Source organism: Dama dama, chromosome 9, assembly GCF_033118175.1.
Source record: "Dama dama isolate Ldn47 chromosome 9, ASM3311817v1, whole genome shotgun sequence".
In the NCBI taxonomy this organism is placed as follows: Eukaryota; Metazoa; Chordata; class Mammalia; order Artiodactyla; family Cervidae; genus Dama; species Dama dama.
Genome location: NC_083689.1, coordinates 72,227,778 through 72,239,777, shown reverse-complemented (window position 1 = coordinate 72,239,777; position 12,000 = coordinate 72,227,778). Strand labels below are relative to the sequence as shown.

Sequence of the window (12,000 nt, the reverse complement as noted above, 5' to 3'; positions counted from 1 at the left end):
GCTGTCCTCCCCACTTTCCAATCTGGTGAGCAGTGAGGAGAGTGGGGTATTTCCGTACCTCTGTACCTATAGATAACACATACAAACGGTGCACAGCATTTTTTTTTTTGTTATCCTTTATGAAACATAATAAAAAGTATTTATTACATTTTTTACTTTAAAGCTTTTATACATTCTAGCATTATTTACAGCTAAACACACAGGCAAAAGATGCGAGTGTTTTTAAAATGATTACTGTTAATGTTTCTGCTTGTCAGAAGTGCTTAAATTTTCCTGCACTTTGTCTAAAAACTTAGTACTGTTGCCTTTTAAGCACAACACATTTAAAAGATCTTGCAAGTCAGATTTGCAAACACTGCTGACAGTTTGTGATGAATGATATTGCAAAATTTGCAAGATGTTTGTCATTTCACGCAGCCGACATATTAAGGAACAGATTAAGAAACACGAAACCCCTACGGAACACAACCATCCCAAATGCAAACCCAAACAAACCTCAACCAAACCTTGAACCCAGAGAGCACACACACCAGAATCTCTCACCCGGGTTTTCTCTCCCTATTTCCCACTCAGCCAGTGGAACCCAATTGTTCTCACTGCATTTTCTCTCACCATATGGTCTCCTCATTACCATACACTAAGAGTCCATATGGGAAACTTGTGAAATGAACTGTATTCATTTTAACTGCCAGATGAGCAGCCTTTTGCTTTGCAAGCTTAGCTTAAGTCATCTGCTGTCTTCATGTTGTTATGGCAACAGGGCACCAATAAAAAATTCTAATCTACTGTAAGTGATCACAGTATTTTAAGTGCTTGCCTATAACTGCCCTCAAAGGGGAGGAAGGAGGAGGGGATTATCTTTGTCCAAGGAGCAAGGTTTGTTCTTCATTCCAGCAGGTGTCAGTAAAGGTGCTGGTGAGATGGAGAGTGAGGTCCTGGGTTGGCCGTGGAGTAGGTGCAGTAGATACCGATGGTAAGGAAGGTGGACGGCTGAGGTATGGGTGGTACTGAGGATGGACTGTGGACCCTTTGGGTGGGTACAGAAAAAACACTGAATGTTAGAAACCATAGTTCTCCCAGAAGAAATAAGACTCTGCTGGCATGGTGCAGCCCTCCATGAATAAAACTCAAGGTTCTGAACCACAACATAGGCAGCAGATCCTTGGTGTAGCTTCTCGTTCACTGGTGTGCAAAAAAATAACAGTCCCAGCCTCTTCTTCCTGTACGCGGGAATTAGTCATTTCCAACACCATGCTAATTAAGAGTACCTTAAAGTAATGGAAGTAGGCAGCAACATCCTTAAATATAAATCATTTTCACCTCCGCAGGCCACATGATATGTTTCATCTCTGTCGCTCTATCTGTATTGAAAGTGAATGTTTATAGTCTCAGTTCATCAGTTCGCATTAGCCTCATGCTGAATATTTAAACACAGAACAATCTGAACACACCATGAAGGAAGACAGTGACTGCACTTTCATTTGGAACAGCAAGGGCTCATCTAATAATAATTTAGTAAATCAGCCATTTAGTGGCTCAGTTGTGCACTGCATTGTGCCAAATATTATTCAGTTCCACTGTACACTTGCAGAATGGAAATTCAGACGCTAGTCACAGGCACTGGTTTTGCTCAATGGAGAGACGAGACCCAAAATCACCCGCCCTAAAGATCGGTCGTGTTTAGTGATTTATCATAAATACAGAGCTGGGGTAAAATAAAACTGGAGTCGGCTATATACCATGTATTCTAATTATGTTTTTATTGTTTTAGTCTTTATGCAAAGACTATCCGTAATTCAAAACCTGCAGTTGCATCAGTGAAAATACAAATAAGAAATCTTTACATAACCACATTGCCTGTTAGCAGAAAAGGGGATGACTGAGGGTTTCAGAAGAGGAGAAAGAAAAACCCTATTTCTTTATCTTCCACACTGTGACACTGACCCTGCTCTCTAATCCTAATCATTATATTTGTTTTGTTTTTAATTTTAAGAAACTCTATTAACATTATATCTGGGAACCAAAACAATTCAAACCAAAAAAAAATACAGTAACAAAAGCAAATCATATGGTATATTCACCTCTTAGGAAAAGCATGCTTGGGTTTGATTCCGAAAACCATTTTTTCTCTGCCTTTTCTTGTCAAAAACACAAACTGTGGAATGCAGTTCTTTTTGCCCCTCTCTACTCTGTCTCTGCCAGAAAACTCACAGGCAAATTCCACTTTCCCATTTTGATAATATGCCCGGTTTAGGGGCTTGGTGTCCCCTCCTACTTATGCTTCTTTTATTGGGGGAGTTTAACCTAGTTTTGTGTGCCCTTGAAATTGTATACACAAGTGTGTGTGTGAGATGAGTATGCACACATTATTTTTCTGGGGAGGGAGATTGTAGCTTCATTAAAAAGGCCAGGACTCCCACAGAAGTTTTAATTCTCACTGTGTTACTTTATTTATGTTATCTTTAACTAACCAACTCTGCAGTAAGTTATTCTGTCACTGTTGAATCATGCCCAATTTAGAGATGAGGAAACTGAGGCTCAGGACAGGTCATGCAGCTGTCAATAGAGATTTCCCACTTCCAGATTTCCTCACCATTAGTCTGTTCAGAGTCTTTTGCGGGGTTTTGCAGGCACATAACCCACATTGGCTCTGAGAATGAACATAATTTGCCCAAATTCTCTGGAAAATAAGTAAGGGCAGTGTTATCACTGCCTGCCGCTCCGTAAGCCTCGCTGGCCGTCTGCTGAGCTCGAAGCTGGTCTGAGTCCACCCATGGAACAGAGGAAACTGAGGGCTGCATTTACGATGAAAGTGGCCCAGCAGGTTTTGAGCCAGTGCTTTTGGATTCCAGAGCCCGAATCTCTAAAGCACTGCCTCCTAGAATTAAGAAATGGGAATTGTAAGAAAAAGGGCAGTTTTATAAACCAGATTTTTAGAATTCTGCAAGTTCAGCTAGCGGGAGGAGGAAGGTGGTAGCAGGGACTGAGGGTAGCTCACAGATGGCTGAGTCAGGGGAAAGAGGCAGCAGGAATTAAAAATACACATACAGTACCAGGAGATAATTCTCTTTCTCTTTAGCCCCCAAGTCATCGTGGTAGGGACTTGTAATAACAGTTACTCCAACAGCTGTATTCTTGAGCCTACTTCAAGTCCTTTTTTAGCATGGAGCTCTTGATGCGTGGGTGTGTGTGTGTGGGGTAACTTTAACCTTCATATCACACCCTGTGTACAGGGCTTTGAATATAATTACTCATTAGTTCAAGGAGAAGTCACAGGAGGAGGCACAAGGGGCTCATTTCTACCTTCTAACCACCCAACACCCTCCTCTTAAAGACCAGAGAATCGGAGACACTAGGAGGTCTCCGGCCATGCTTACTATTTTCAGCCTTGAGTAACACTTCAATTAAACACTGGAGTAATAAGAACCAACAGAGCCCCAGCAGTCTTGAGGCAGTGAATTTTAATTGCAGTTATAGTCAGGACCATCTGTAAAGCTTTGGGAATCATCATTTACAGATACCGTTTGTCTGGAGGTACATGCGATAACCAATGATGTTCAACAATTTAAGAAGCCAAAACCAACTCTATTTTTGCCTACCTTAGATACTGTTAAAGTCCAGCGTAGTTCCAGCCTGCATGTATCACTTACTCAAGTTTAACTACACGTACTTGTCCAAAAATATAAATATACACATACATTTGTATACACGCATACACAGACACACACCGGCATACATAAAATAAATCTCTTTGTTTACTCAGTGGTCCTCTTACTTTCAAACTAGATATTTATTCTCTCTCACCCTAGGGAAAGGGAAGCCACAGCCAAAAGACAAAGAGAAACACAAGTAGTTAATTTCTGGCTTTTGTGTTTCTAAGAGCCCAGGCCTTGGCAACTTAAAAGAGTTTCAAGGGTAATTTTGACTCTAGGCAGTTTTTGTTTCATGTGCTGACTTTACAACCTAGCCCTGAAAAAGGCACCTCTGTCCACAGCCTTCTCTTTAAGCTGAGACTTTCATCCTGATCAGAAAGTCGATTTCCAAGGCCACTCAGCAGGACCTAACCCAGAGCGTTGGTCTTAAACCAGTACAATGAATCGGAATAAGAAGAGCCAGCCAGAGGTTACCAAGTTCAGCTCTGTACCTCCAAGCAGGTCATATCCACAAGGGTGCAGACACCATTTTTCACTGTATTTGTGGCGGGAAGCACCCCAGGCTCCCATTCACCAATTACCATGACACCATTTAGAAGAGAATGCCACGAGACCAAAAAGGGGGGGGGGAAGCCATTGTCATCACTCTTCTCAGGAATACCTGGTTTCACAATTTATACTTAACTGCTGACACTTGAAAAGTCGAACATTTTGGTAAAATGAATCAAGCTGTAATGTTTCTTTTATGAGATCCCCTTGCAGGAAAGGGAGGTTTGGCACCTCGCGGAGACCAAGCTTAGTTATCCATCATAGTAAAGTCAGCTGTCCTAGCCGGCTTCTCAGAGGTCACGCGATCGAACCAGCAGCTCTTACAACTATATTATTGCTTACGGAACAGTAATTGAGGCACGAGATAAAAATTACCTGGTCTAATAGGCAGCGAACAATTTTCACTCAATAAAATTATAAGCCAAATCATTCATTTCATAACACTCTGGCTAATTTATTTGTTGACCTTTTAATATCCATAGCTCTTCAGTGGTATTAACTGCAACTCAGACAAAATCTCTTGTTCATTTCACTTTCATTGATTTTTTTTTTTCCATTGAGGCAATAACAGCTGCCTGAAAACAGCCTTTTTCTTTCCACTGTAAAAGTCAATCATGTAAGTTAGTATGTCTTACGTTGATATAGCTGAGTTAGCTTACAACCTACCTTAATTTCATGTGATTCAGAAGTCCTCTATACCGTGCTTCTAACAAATGCAAAGCCTTCTGGTGCACCTTCAGCCACGTGGCACAATGATACCTAACATACGTTGGAGAAGTAAGAGGAGTAGCATCTAATCTGAACATAAAATCGACCTTAAAATTAAAGGAGGTTTGGAAGCCCCCTCCCCTTCAAAGCTCGGCAATGCCTTTAGAATACTTTTGAAGCCTCTTGTGAAAATGGCAGTAGACCCTTTCAAAATACTTAAATCCTTTGTTTTGAAATTTTCTGCAGATTTTGATTATGGTTTGAATTTTATTTTTCTTTAAAGGCTATGGGCAATGAGTGTGTGCTGGAATGCTCCGTAAGCTTCAGCTGGGGCTTCTTATATAATAAAATGCTCTGAAGTCTTTAGAATGCAGGGTTGTAAAATATAATTGTTACACATTTGGCATTTTATGCCTCCCTAGAAATAACCACTTGCTACCTACATCTCATCTATGTTCCTCCTTTCCATTTCAATTTAGTCTAAAGTGGTCCTTAGCCATAATGAGAATGCCCCTTTCAACAGAAACATGTTTAATTATATCCATGCTAAATGTAAGTGACACTTCTCAGTCATAGGGCTTCTGAGTAAAGAGTGTTTAAAGTGTGACACCAAAGGCTTCTAATGATCTGCGCTAAGCTCCATTTTGAGAAGTTCATAATACCAGAAAAAATGAAAAATTTAAGGAATGTCTCAGAGGATTGGAAACTAAACAGTGCTCAAATATTATTTTGGTTTGTTTTATTCTTTCCCTCACTGCCCTCATTATATGATTTTTTTTTTTTTTTAGGATGCAGAGTCTACCATTGTGGAATTTTCCATTTGGCTGAATAAACATAAAGAAAGTTGGGATAGAAAACTACCCTTCACAGAAATACCTTTCAGTATAACTAGTATTTATTGTGCTGTACATCCAGCTCTGTGGGAAATGGGCTGCCAGAAACTTCCAATCAGTGTTTCAGCTTTTAGGCTTTCCAGTCGGTAGTGTCACCCACGCTTTCAGAAGCAAGTGGGGAAAGAGCTGGAACGTAAAGGCTAATAAGCTGAGTTACACTGTTTAAGATTTGAACCCAGTGTAAACTCCAGAGTGAGGAGGTGCATGGAGTCAGTGCTGAGTTCAGTCATAAGTGCTTATCGACTTCAAATCAGGAGTGATTTTGCCATTCCACTCCATATTTTGCTGATATTTGGACCCACTGTATCTTGAATTCCCTGATAAGGAAAGTAGATTGGTGATAAATGGGTGTCAGGGAAAAGTGCAGTGACAGGAAAGTATTGTACTTCTTTCGTAGGAATCACCCAAGTCAAGTTGACTTTGATAATTGATGCTTACTGTTTAGCTTCTGTTTTCTACATCCCTCAAAACATTATTTTCTACTTGAGGGAGCATAAAGCCAAGCACAGATTGTCTTCTGAAATTACTGAAGCATCCCTGGGCTTTAATTTTATGAGGGAGTTTCCAGAGTCTCAAAATCTGATTCTGATCTTTGAAATTAATGTTGTGTTGGTAAATGGGTACCCATCTGGCTTTATGAGTTGGTCTGTATGTGTTCTGAATGGAAGGGAGTTCAGGCCATCTCCCCTGATCATCTGGGTTTGAATTACTCAAAACATTGAACTGGATTTATAAATGGGCTCAGTATCAGATGGTTAGACATCCTTCCCACTCTCCCTAGGAGGCTGGGTGGGCACAGTGAATATGGACTTATTATTAAAAGCAACACATTTGGGATCAGATGCCAACGATTCACATGGAGGGTGAATAATCCTCAGAGATTTTACTGTCATAAAACAGAAGGAAAGATGAGTTAGCCATGTCTGCATATCAGATATGATATGCCTTGTTCCTGAGAGTATGCAAAAACCTAAGTATTTCTAAGAGTCTAGGAGTACAGTTAATAAAAGGCTAATGTACATCAAGACCAGCCTCATGTTGATAGCAGCCTATAACTTGAGATAATGTCTGTACCCAAGATGATTCATTATATTAATCACAAAATTAAAGTGTAAGTATAAGCCAGCAGGAGTGAAGGAGCAAATTCACTTAAAAAATGGTATAAAAAACCCCCAGACTTGACCTTTGGGAATTTATATATTGGATTAAAAAGTCTAGAGCCAAATGGGGCACCAAATTTAAGTCTTCTGCTTTTATAAACTATGCCAAATATATAACTTGGTCATTTCCTCATATAAATTAAGCAAATACTTTTAAAAATCAGTACCTATTTTAGAATAAACTCTTCAATAAGAATTTATCAAGGGCTGTGGTTTGCTGAGGGCTTCCCTGGTGGCTCAGAGGTTAAAGCGTCTGCCTGCATTGCGGGAGACCTGGGTTCGATCCCCCGGGTCAGAAAGATCCCCTGGAGAAGGAAATGGCAACCCACTCCAGTATTCTTGCCTGGAGAATCCCATAGATGGAGGAGCCTGGTGGGCTACAGTCCACGGGCTCGCAAAGAGTCGGACACGACACATAGTGCCAGGGGCTTAGAGGAGGAGATTAAGACATAGCCATGACCTCAGAGTATCTACAGTCTGGTTGTTGGAGGTTGAAGACTCGCACACTTAAGAGCAGAACAAAATGACCCTACAGAATCTACCTCTGCGTGGCTCTGGGTAGGGCAGTCAGCACTCTTTTTCAGAGGAATGAGAGAGGTTAGAAGATGGAGTCTCAGTGAAGGTGGAATTAGTTCTGATAGGATAGTGTAAGTATGAAGAGTTCAGGCTCTGACGTGTAACAGGACTGAGATTGAATCCCTGCTCAGACGTTCATTAGCTGTGTGACCTCAGGGCAGATTGGTGGACCTCTCTGAGTCTCGGTCTCCTTATCTGCCAAATGGTGATACAGTCTCACCATGAGGAGCGAGTGAGTTAAAGTCTCCCTTTCCAAACACAGCAGTTCTCTTTTCCGTTCCTCTCCCACCACCACCAGTACCACAGTCATTACCAGACTCTACAGGATGGGGAGGCATTGCAAATGGACACCGACTGACGCCAGTGTCCAGGTGAAGTAAGAGCAAATGAGTGATGGTTTGGAGATTGGAAGGGGCCCAGCATGCTCCTTCTAGACTGAGGAGGCCTGGCTAGCCCAGAATAGACAGCGGTTCTTCCGATGTATAGGGAGAGAAGGTTGAATAAAGAGGGGTGGAGATCTTTTGCAACCTCCTAGTAACCCTGTACCTTAATTCTGGGAAGATAGGGAGCCTTGAAAGGTGCTGGAGAGGAATGTTGGTGTGCGACTACTTGGGCAACAGGAAGTTTAAAAATTATTTGCTAACTGAGTGGGTTGCGACATGGGAAGTAAAGCCGCATCTTCTCACTGTATCTGTAGCCCATCTGGCATTTTTATCATTAAGGTTTCAAAACATAGCAAAACTTATGACAATTATACTTGACTGTTCCTTGAATCTCTCCAGTGTTTCTACTAACTCTAAACAGATTTAGTCTAGCTTATCCATTTTTCCTCTCCAGAATCCCATTCACACAATCATCAATCAATGGTCATAGCAAGGCAGGTAAAGACAGGTTTTGATTGTGAAAGGAAATAGGTCAGTAAAAAGTTGCTGTTGTTTTTAAAGAGTAAACATTTTCTATGTCTTTGAGAATAAGTCCAAACTTATGAAAAGAAAAATAGTCTGACTCAGGATATAGGTTGGAGAATAAGCATTACCTCTATAAGGAGATGCTGGGGCTTTTCAATATTTCGGGTACTAGTATTTGTCTTCTTAATTGCTCAATGGGATATGTTATTTTTTTAATCCAAGGATAGGATTAATTATCTTGGAAAAGTCTAATCTCTACCCTCATGTTTTAAACTGCAAGCAGGGAGTCATTTTAAACATTAAGAAGAGAGGAGAAAATCTCTCCTGACAAATAAATGCTTTGAAAAATTAGATATTAGTACTAGTCAAATGCTCTTTCTTTTCAGAAATATTAAAATTGCATATTAGAATGGAAGGATCCTTATATGATGTCACAAAAAATAAGACTTTAGGAACAATTTCAGAGACAAAAGATTATATGAAACATCCAGCTCTTCCCCTTATGGGAAATTTCTCTCTTTTTTTTAATATCACAGGCTCAATTATTTCCTAATGTGAAATTACAGATTTTTCAAATTACCATATAAAACTGCAAAAAAATTACACTTGTGACCACCGAAGAGATAGCATATACTATCAATTTGATTTTAAAAGGCATACATCTTTTATACTACCTGTCATTTTTATAATGCCTTTTACAAATTTAATCAATACATTTTAACATTCTATATACTTTAAGTGCAATATACAATAAATATTCAAGTTTCATCTTAAACATGCTTTAGCCTTTAAATTGTTAAAACTGCAGTGCCCTTTCAATCTACTTACATAATGTCATAAAATATACATTTCAAGGTAAATGAAGTCAGCTACTTCAATTTAGTCCCTCAAACTGGTAGTAAATGAGAGGTTAACACTATGGTGCCAAACCCATTATTGAGTAAATTTAGCACCTTGGACAGCTCTGTAAAATCTTTATTGCTTTCCTGACCTGCTCGTCATGTTCTGTCTGTGTGTTCAGTGGTTCTCAGCTCTGATTGAAAGGCAATATATTAGATCCCCAACACAAACACGCTTGGGGGCTAGTTCACTGGGAGCCTAATGACTTGGAGGTGAGAGCAATTTTCTGGTCACCGAAATCCAAGCACCTTGCAGGTTCGCTGCACTAACTCCAAAAGGACCCAGACATTTCCTTTCTCCTTCCCATTTGCAGAAATAACTAATAGAAGCTGAATCACATTGGCCAAGCTGAGCCAAAAGCCGTCTCCCCCTTAAGCCCCAAAGTTGATACCACGATGAAGGATACTTTAAAATAGGCAAGATACCATTTAAGAGAGTCACTTTCAGGACATGACATTGGGATCACTGTCCTCAAGACTGCTGGTCTGAAGCAATGCTGGGCTGCTGACTGAACTACAGCAATGTGCCTAGTGGAAAGCGTGTCCTGGCTCCATGGACTGAAGGAGGAGGCAACTCTAGGAAGTGAGGTTCACATGTTTCACTTTCAGGGGATTGAATGCTGATGAGAGCTCTGGGCATTGAGTAAGGAGAAAAAGAAACAAGTGAATTATGTCATCAAAACCTGTTATCACCAAAAATATATCAGTTTAAAAATATATAGCCTACCCTGATAATTGGAATTTTTCAGGTACAAGAACTTCAAAGATACTGGAGTTTATTGGAACTGCCTCCTCCCTGGTCCTGTGAAATTAATTAAAATAAGCACTGCTTTAAATCCTCAATGATACTGTTCCAAGATTGAAGTTCACAAATGCAGGTTCTAACTGCACCTCGTCTTGCTTTTGACAAATAGGAGTCTTGTATTTTTTTCCCTAAAATAAGAAGAAAGAAAAATACCTTCTTTGCCAAGCCCAAACACTGACATAAATATTCATTTGAAGAAATAAATGAATATAGACCCACAAAAGTCAACTTTTAGTATATAAAGTAACTTGATCCTGTTTTGTTCTAATCTTTTCTAAGAGCCAGATAAAGCCGTGAGGTTTTAATGAAAGCAGTACGGGCTGAATTTGATCTGGGGATGGGGTTTACTGTGCCCACACCATAGTAAATTATTAACTGCTATGGTCAGACAGCACTGCAAACAAAAATGTGGTAGGTTATCTTGTAGCTTGCATTAAAAAATAAAGAAATTATTTCAGATGGATTGATTCAAACCCCATTGATTATATAATGTTTTCCACTCCTTATCTGAAAAATAACAGAACTGTTTTGTAAATGGGGTATAGCAGCAGCTTAAGGCACGCATAAATGTTTATTGAGAACTGAAAACCCCTCTCTCTCATTTTTGAATTTAGGACATTATGTATGTCATAAGTAGTTACTGCAGTATGACAACTATTTTATCTTATATTATAGAGAATTTAAAATTGAAAAATGCTAATATGTATCTAAAAGCTTGTCATTTCAAGAGTTGTTCAAGAATTTTTGAAGAGGCTATGGTGACAGCAAAATGAATGTAATTATATCCCTATTTTGTGATCAGTGTCTGCAGTATGTGAAAATTGAACAGCACTGCTTCTCCATGCAGAAATCTATTGTGTAAAATGTTTAAAGTTAAACTTCTTTTTGAAACTTTACCCACAGCAAAAAAAAAAAAAAAATAATAATGTAAACATATCTTTTTGCAAATCACCTCTGATAATCATACCATGCCTTCATGTTTGGTTCTCTGATAAACCTCCATTTTATATATATCAAGCTTAGCTTTTCTTCTCACATTGCAGTATAAATGAATCTTTAGAAAATTGGGGCTGAATAAAGGAACAATTTCTTGTGGTTAGAATGAAAAAAATTACCACCACACATATTTTTGTAGAGTGCCCTACATTATTAGAAACACGCATGCTAGCTAAATATGGAAGTCCACCTAAATGAAAGGAGACATTTTTTCTTCAACTGGAGTGAACAGCAGAGCATAACACCTAGGAGGAGGATGAATGAGCAATTGGGGAAAATGACAAACAATTCTGAAATAGCAAAGAATTGCTATAAAAGAAGCAGACTCTGCCAGTCATGAAAATTGGTGCAGAGGGAGCTTCTGGGGGCAGGAGAATTCTTTTGTAAGAACCTCTGACAAAACAGCACATCACCCCGTGATCTCATGACTCTGCCACACAAGGGAGATATATACAAGAGGAGTCTAATGCCACATGCTTCTTACTAGCTGAAGACTGATTGGAAATCTCTTGAAAATGACCTGTCTGATAAGGTCATGGTTCCTGGAATAAGCAATTAAGTGCAAAATAAACACATCTTAGGGATTCATAACATGCACCAACTGACATCGATTGTAGTAATCTAGTAAATGACCTTGCAATTGTATTCAGCAATAAACATATGAGTGCTTTATCGTGCTTATGGCAGACTATTGAGTGATGTATTTTATCTTGCAGTACCAATGATGCTCACCTTTTGACTCGATTAAGTGTGTATATGAACAGGGATAAATTGGTGATTTAACACCACTCTGGGGTTCCCCAAACCCACTGCTTTTAAAGCAGTGTGTTGGCAAAGGATGGTGAGAGGGAAA

At 39.5% G+C, this 12,000-nt stretch overlaps 1 protein-coding gene across 5 annotated transcripts in view; it reads left to right on the top strand.

Annotated features, from left to right (window-relative positions):
- The window catches only part of EBF1 (EBF transcription factor 1), a 410,418-nt gene that overhangs the window by 380,126 nt on the left and 18,292 nt on the right, over positions 1-12,000 (top strand). The gene's annotated exons all lie outside the window — the stretch shown is intronic.